The sequence below is a fragment of the Hordeum vulgare genome, chromosome 6H (assembly GCF_904849725.1).
Source record: "Hordeum vulgare subsp. vulgare chromosome 6H, MorexV3_pseudomolecules_assembly, whole genome shotgun sequence".
In the NCBI taxonomy this organism is placed as follows: domain Eukaryota; kingdom Viridiplantae; phylum Streptophyta; class Magnoliopsida; order Poales; family Poaceae; genus Hordeum; species Hordeum vulgare.
This window is the reverse complement of record NC_058523.1, coordinates 502,477,643-502,486,674: the sequence shown is the minus strand read 5'-3', so window position 1 is coordinate 502,486,674 and position 9,032 is coordinate 502,477,643.

The window sequence follows — 9,032 nt, the reverse complement described above, 5'->3', positions numbered from 1 at the left end:
CACTTGCTTTCTGTTTGCTTGTGTGCTATGTGCCTTCAATATGCTTGCATCTTCGCTTGCTGAAAATCTAGTGATATGGATCCTCATCCACTTGCTAATCTCTTTAAGAGATCCAATTATGTTGATCCAATTGCTAGTGAGTTGAGTGCACTTGACTATCTTTATGGAGTTTTGCTTGAGATGCGTGAATCTGAAAATCGTCATGAATAAATTTATGAATTGATTCATGATGGCTCTTTGAATGAAAAGCATGATTGCAATGGTTTCACTATGAATTCTATTAGTGAGAATCATGCTAAAAATATGCAAAACCCTAAGCTTGGGGATGCTAGTTTTGCTATGTCCACTACTTGTTGCAATAATCATGATTGGGGCGATGATTTTTCTTATGATCTTGAAAATTTGTTTAAGCCTCATGATGATTATCATATTTGCAATATTATTAAAGTGGGTTTGGAGAAGTCATGACTTTAGTTGATGATAATTCCACTATTTTTGGAGAGCGTCAACTTTGCATGCATGTGGATCATGAAAAGAATATCCTTTGTGATAGCTATTTTGTTGAATTTGATTATGATCCCACATGCAATTGCGATGAGAGAGGAAAATATTGTGGTAGAAACTTTCATGTTACCAAATTTCCTCTCGTTATGTTGAGATTGCTATTGTCTCTTTTTTTTGTTGGGTAACGTAGCATAAATTCAAAAAAATCCTACGCATATTCAGATCTTCCTATGGAGAGACCAGCAACGATAGAGGGGTGAGTGCATCTTCATACCTTTGAAGATCTCTAAGCGCAAGCGTTGCTAGAACGCGGTTGATGGAGTCGTACTGGTGCAATTCAGATCGCGGTGTGATTCCGATCTAGTGCCGAACCACGGCACCTCCGCGTTCAACACACGTGCAGCCCGGTGACGTCTCCCGCACCATGATCCAGCAAGGAGGAGGGAGAGGTTGGGGAAGATCTCCGGTAGCACGACGGTGTGGTGTCGATGGAGAGACGAGGTCTCCCGGCAGGGATTCGCCAAGCACCGTGGGAGAGGAGGAAGAAGGGGGGCAGGGCTGCGCCGAGGGAGAGGGAAAACCGTGTCCAAAAGAGCCCCAAAACCCCCACTATATATAGGAGGAGGGGAGGGGGTGCCACCCCTAGGGTTCCCACCCTAGGTGGTGTGGCAGCCCCCCGAGATGGGAGGTGCGGCGGCCAGGGCAGGGGGAGGGGTGGCGCACCCCTAGGTGCGCCTTAGGCCCACCAGCGCCTAGGATTTCCCCCCTCTCCACCTCCTGCGCCTTGGGCCTCCTTGTGGGAGGGGCACCAGCCCACTTTGGGTTGGTTGCCCTCCCTATTTTGGCCCATGCTACCTCTTGGGGCTGGTGGCCCCACCCGGTGGACCCCCGGGACCATTTCCGGTGGTCCCGGTACATTACCGGTGATGCCTGAAACATTTCCGGTGTCGAAAACCATCCATCCTATATATCAATCTTTACCTCCGGACCATTCCGGAGCTCCTCGTGACGTCCGGGATCTCATCCGGGACTCCGAAAAAATTTTGGTAACCTCATATAATAATTCCCTATAACCCTAGCGTCATCGAACCTTAAGTGTGTAGACCCTACGGGTTCGGGAGACAGGCAGACATGACCGAGACACCTCTCCGGCCAATAACCATTAGCGGGGTCAGGATACCCATGGTGGCTCCCACTTGCTCCACGATGATCTCATCGGATGAACCACGATGTCAAGGATTCAATCAATCCCGTATACAATCCCTTTGTTTGTCGGTATAGAACTTGCCCGAGATTCGATCGTTGGTATACCTATACCTTGTTCAATCTCGTTACCGGTAAGTCTCTTTACTCGTTCCGTAGCACGTCATCGTGTGACTAACTCCTTAGTCACATTGAGCTCATGATGATGTTCTACCGAGTGGGCCCAGAGATACCTCTCCGTTACGCGGAGTGACAAATCCCGATCTCGATTCGTACCAACCCAACAGACGCTTTCAGAGGTACCCGTAGTGCACCTTTATAGTCACCCAGTTACGTTGTGACATTTGATACACCCAAAGCACTCCTACGGTATCTGGGAGTTGCACAATATCACGATCAAAGGAAAAGACATTTGACATTAGAAAAGCTTTATCATACGAACAATACGATCTAGTGGTATGCTTAGGATTGGGTCTTGTCCATCACATCATTCTCCCAATGATGTGATCCGTTATCAATGACATCTAATGCCCATGATCAGGAAACCATGATCATCTATTGATCAACGAGCTACCCAACTAGAGGCTTGCTAGGGACACATTGTGATCTATTTATTCACACATGTATTACTGTTTCCTGTTAATACAATTATAGCATGAACGATAGACGAATATCATGAACAAGGAAATATGTTAATAACCATTTTATTATTGCCTCTAGGGCATATTTCCAACAGTCTCCCACTTGCACTAGAGTCAATAATCTTGTTACATTGTGATGTATCGAACACCCATAGCATTATGGTGTTGATCATGTTTTGCTCGAGGAAGAGGTTTAGTCAACGGGTCTGCGGCATTCAGATCCGTATGTACTTTACAAATCTCTATTACTCCACTTTGGACATGGTCCTGGATGGAGTTGTAGTGGCGTTTGATGTGCTTGGTCTTTCGATGAAACCTGGGCTCCTTGGCTATGGCAATGGCCCCAGTGTTATCACAGAAGAGCGTCATTGGACCCGACGTGCTTGGAACTACTCCAAGGTCGGTGATGAGCTCCTTCAACCAAATTCCTTCATGAGCCGCTTCTGAAGCAGCTATGTACTCCGCTTCACATGTAGATGCTGCCACGACTTCTTGCTTGCTGCTGCACCAGCTCACTGCCCCACCATTCAAAACATATATGTATCCGGTCTGTGACTTAGAGTCATCCGGATCTGTGTCGAAGCTAGCGTCGACGTAACCCTTTACGACGAGCTCTTCGTCACCTCCATAAACGAGAAACATCTCCTTAGTCCTCTTCAGGTACTTCAGGATATTCTTGACCGCTATCCAGTGTTCCATACCGGGATCACTTTGGTACCTCCCTACCAAACTTATGGCAAGGTTTATATCAGGTCTGGTACATAGCATGGCATACATTAGAGAGCCTACAGCTGAAGCGTATGGGACAGTACTCATCTTCTCTCTATCTGATGTCGTGGTCAGTGAGTGAGTCTTACTCAATCTCATACCTTGCAAAACTGGCAAGAACCCTTTCTTTGAGTTTTCCATATTGAACTTCTTCAATATCTTGTCAAGGTATGTACTTTGCGAAAGACCTATGAGGCGTCTCAATCTATCTCTATAGATCTTGATGCCTAATATGTATGCAGCTTCTCCAAGGTCCTTCATTGAAAAACTCTTGTTCAAATAGGCCTTTATGCTCTCCAACATATCTACATTATTCCCCATCAATAATATGTCATCCACATACAGTATGAGGAAAGCTACAGAGCTCCCACTCACTTTCTTGTACAGACAGGCTTCTCCGTAAACCTGTATGAACCGAAACGCTTTAATCACCTCATTAAAGCAAATGTTCCAACTCCGAGATACTTGCACCAGCCCATAGATGGAGCGCTGGAGCTTGCACACTTTGTTAGCACCCTTAGGGTCGACAAAACCTACTGGTTGCATCATATACAACTCTTCCTTAAGGTTCCCGTTAAGGAACGTTGTTTTGACGTCCATTTGCCAAATTTCATAATCATAAAAGGCGGCAATTGCAAACATGATTCGGACTGATTTCAGCTTCGCTACGGGAGAGAAAGTCTCTTCGTAGTCAATTCCATGAATTTGTTGAAAACCCTTTGCGACAAGTCGAGCTTTACAAACGGTTACATTACCGTTTGCATCAGTCTTCTTCTTGAAGATCCATGTATTTTCTATGGCTCGCCGGTCATCGGGCAAGTCCACCAAAGTCCATACTTTGTTCTCATACATGGATCCTATCTCGGATTTCATAGCTTCAAGCCATTTGTTGGAATCCGGGCCCGCCATCGCTTCTTCATAGTTCGAAGGTTCACCGTTGTCTAACAACATGATTTCCATCACAGGGTTGTCGTACCACTCTGGTGTGGAGCGTGCCCTTGTGGACCTTCGCGGTTCAGTAGTAACTTGATCCGAAGCTTCATGATCATTATCATTAACTTCCTCTTCAGTTGGTGCACGCACCACAGGAACAATTTCCCGCGCTGCGCTACTTTCCTATTCGAGAGGGGGTGTAATTACCTCATCAAGTTCTACCTTCCTCCCACTTACTTCTTTTGAGAGAAACTCTTTATCTAGAAAGGATCCATTCTTGGCAACGAAGGTTTTACCTTCGGATCTAAGATAGAAGGTATACCCAATAGTTACCTTAGGGTATCCTATGAATACGCATTTCTCCGCTTTTGGTTCGAGCTTTTTTGGTTGAAGTTTCTTCGCATAAGCATCGCAGCCCCAAACTTTAAGAAACGACAACTTAGGCTTCTTGCCAAACCATAGTTCATACGGTGTCGTCTCAACGGATTTAGACGGTGCCCTATTTAAAGTGAATGCTGCAGTTTCTAATGTGTATCCCCAAAATGATAGCGGTAAGTCGGTGAGAGACATCATAGATCGTACCATATCTAATAAAGTTCGATTACGACGTTCAGACACTCCATTGCGTTGCGGTGTTCCAGGCGGCGTCAGTTGTGAAACGATTCCACACTTCCTTAGGTGTGTGCCAAACTCGTGACTCAAATATTCTCCTCCACGATCAGATCGTAGACACTTGATTTTTCTGTCACGTTGATTCTCGACCTCACTCTGAAATTCCTTGAACTTCTCAAATGTCTCGGATTTTTGCTTCATCGAGTAGATATACCCATACCTACTCAAATCATCCGCTAGAGTGAGAACATAATGATAGCCACCGCGAGCTTCAACGTTCATTGGACCACACACATCAATATGTATTATTTCCAATAAGTCGGTTGCTCTCTCCATTATTCCTGAGAATGGAGTCTTAGTCATCTTGCCCATGAGGCATGGTTCGCATGTGTCAAATGATTCAAAGTCAAGAGACTCTAATAGTCCATCAGTATGGAGCTTCTTCATGCGCTTAACACCGATATGACCAAGGCGGCAGTGCCACAACTATGTGGGACTATCATTATCAACTTTACATCTTTTGGTACTCACACTATGAATATGTGTAACATCACGATCGATATTCATCAAGAATAAACCATTCACGAGCGGAGCATGACCATAAAACATATCACTCATATAAATAGAACAACCATTATTCTCTGACTTAAACGAGTAGTCGTCTCGCATTAAGCAAGACCCTGATACAATATTCATGCTCAAAGATGGTACTAAATAACAATTATTAAGGTTTAAAACTAATCCCGACGGTAGATCTAGAGGTAGCGTGCTGATGGCGATCACATCGACCTTGGAGCCATTCCCGACGTGCATCGTCACCTCGTCCGTGGCCAGTCTCCGCTTATTCCGCAGTTCCTGCTTTGAGTTGCAAATGTGAGCAACAGCACCGGTATCAAATACCCAGGAGCTACTACGAGCATTGGTAAGGTACACATCAATAACATGTATATCACATATACCTTTAACGTTGCCGGCCTTCTTGTCCGCTAAGTATTTGGGGCAGTTCCGCTTCCAGTGACCTTTTCCCTTGCAATAGAAGCACTCATTCTCAGGCTTGGGTCCATTCTTTTTCTTCTTCCCGGCATCTGGCTTACCGGGCGCGGCAATGGCTTTGCCGTCTTTCTTGAAGTTCTTCTTACCCTTGCCCTTCTTGAAACTAGTGGTCTTGTTGACCATCAACACTTGATGCTCTTTCTTGATTTCTACTTCTGCAGACTTGAGCATCGAGTACAACTCGGGAATGGTCTTCTCCATCCCTTGCATGTTGTAGTTCAGCACAAAACCTTTGTAGCTTGGTGGGAGAGACTCGAGGATTCAGTCAATTATAGCACCATCCAGAAGTTCGACTCCAAGTGAAGTCAGACGACCGTATATCCCAGACATTTTGAGTATGTGCTCACTGATAGAACTGTTCTCCTCCATCTTACAGCTAAAGAACTTGTCAGAGACTTCATATCTGTCAACACGGGCATGAGCTTGAAAAACTAGTTTCAGCTCTTGGAACATCTCATATGCACCGTGTTGCTCAAAACTCCTTTGGAGCCCCGTTTCCAAACTGTATAACATGCCACACCTAACCAGAGAGTAGTCATCACTCCGCGTTTGCCAAATGTTCAGAATGTCCTGGGCTGCTGCGGGAGCGGGAGGGTCACCTAGCGGCGCATCAAGGACATAAGACTTTTTAGCTGCTTCAAGGATGAGCTTCAAGTTGCGAACCCAGTCCGCATAGTTGCTACCATCATCTTTCAGATTGTTTTTCTCTAGGAATGCGTTGAAATTGAGGTTGATGTTGGCCATCTACAATATTTATAAAGACAACTTTTAGACTAAGTTCATGACAATTAAGTTCATTTAATCAAATTAAGTATGATCTCCCACTTAAATCAACATCCCTCTGGTCATCTAAGTGATACATGATCCATGTTGACTAACCCGTGTCCGATCATCACGTGAGACGGACTAGTCATCATGGTGAGCAACTTCATGCTGATTGTATTCAACCATACAACTCATGTTCGACCTTTCGGTCTCTTGTATTCGAGGTCATGTCTGTACATGCTAAGCTCGTCGAGTCAACCTAGGTGTTTCGCATGTGTAAATCCGGCTTACACCCGTTGTATGCGAACGTTAGAAACTATCACACCCGATCATCACGTGGTGCTTCGAGACAACGATCCTTCGCAACAGTGCACACTTAGGGGAATACGTTCCCGAAATTTTAAGAGGGATCATCTTATTATCCTACCGTCATTCTAAGAAATAAAATGAAAAACATGATAAACATCACAATGCAATCATATAGTGACATGATATGGCCATTATCATCTTTGCTCTTTCGATCTCCATCTTCAGGCATCGCATGATCATCATTGTCACCGGCGTGACACCATGATCTCCATCATCATGATCTCCATCATCGTGTCTCCGTGAAGTCGTCACGCCAACTACTACTATCACTACTACTATAGCTAACTGTTAGCAATGAAGTAAAAGTAGTGAGCACATGGCGTTGCATCTCATACAATAAATTAAGACAATTCCTATGGCTCCTGCCGGTTGTCATACTCATCGACATGCAAGTCGTGAAACCTATTGCAATAACATGATCATCTCATACATCATACATGCAACATCACAACTTTGGCCATATCACATCACATGTCGAACCCTGCAAAAACTAGTTAGACGTCCTCTAATTGTTGTTGCAAGTTTTACGTGGCTGATTTGGGTTTCTAGCAAGAACGCTTTCTTACCTACGTGACAGCCACAACAATGATATTCCAAAACTATTTACCCTTCATAAGGACCCTTTTCATCAAATCCAATCCGACTAGAGTACGAGAGACAGACACCCGCTAGCCACCTTTATGCACGGTGTGCATGTCTGTCGGTGGAACCAATCTCACGTAAGCGTACGTGTAAGGTCGGTCCGGGCCGCTTCATCCCACAATATCGCCGGAAAAGAATAAGACTAGTAGCGGCAAGCAATTGACAAATCATCGCCCACAACCTTTTGTGTTCTACTCGTGCATAGAATCTACGCATAGAAAACCTAGCTCGGATGCCACTGTTGAGTAACGTAGCATAAATTCAAAAAAATTCCTACGCATATTCAGATCTTCCTATGGAGAGACCAGCAACGAGAGAGGGGTGAGTGCATCTTCATACCTTTGAAGATCGCTAAGCGGAAGCGTTGCTAGAACGCGGTTGATGGAGTCGTACTCGCGGCGATTCAGATCGCGGTGTGATTCCGATCTAGTGCCGAACCACGGCACCTCCGTGTTCAACACACGTGCAGCCCAGTGACGTCTCCTGCACCTTGATCCAGCAAGGAGGAGGGAGAGGTTGGGGAAGAACTCCGGCAGCACGACGGCGTGGTGTCGATGGAGAGACGAGGTCTCTCGGCAGTGCTTCGCCAACCACCATGGGAGAGGAGGAAGAAGGGGGGCAGGGCTGCGCCGAGGGAGAGGGAAAACCATGTCCAAAACAGCCCCAAAACCCCCCACTATATATAGGAGGAGGTGAGGGGGGTGCCACCCCTAGGTGGTGCGGCAGCCCCCAGATGAGAGGTGCGGCGGTCAGGGCAAGGGGAGGGGGTGGCGCACCGCTAGGTGGGCCTTAGGCCCACCAGCGCCTAGGGTTTCCCCCCTCTCCACCTCCTGCGCCTTGGGCCTCCTTGTGGGAGGCGCACCAGCCCACTTTGGGCTGGTTGCCCTCCCTATTTCGGCCCATGCTACCTCTTGGGGCTGGTGGCCCCTCCCGGTGGACACCCGGGACCATTTCCGGTGGTCCCGGTGGTCCCGATACATTACCGGTGATGCCCGAAACATTTCCGGTGTCGAAAACCATCCATCCTATATATCAATCTTTACCTCCGGACCATTCTAGAGCTCCTCGTGACGTCCGGGATATCATCCGAGACTCCGAACAACTTTCGGTAACCTCGTATAATAATTCACTATAACCCTACCGTCATCGAACCTTAAGTGTGTAGACCCTACAGGTTCGGGAGACAGGCAGACATGACCGAGACACCTCTCCGCCCAATAATCATCAGCTGGGTCTGGATACCCATGGTGGCTCCCACTTGTTCCATGATGATCTCATCGGATGAACCACGATGTCAAGGATTCAATCAATCCCGTATACAATTCCCTTTGTCTGTCGGTATAGAACTTGCCCGAGATTCGATCGGGTACCTTGTTCAATCTCGTTACCGGTAAGTCTCTTTACTCGTTCCGTAGCACGTCATCATGTGACTAACTCCTTAGTCACATTGAGCTCATGATGATGTTCTACCGAGTGGGCCCAGAGATACCTCTCCGTTACGCGGAGTGACAAATCCCGATCTCGATTCGTACCAACCCAACA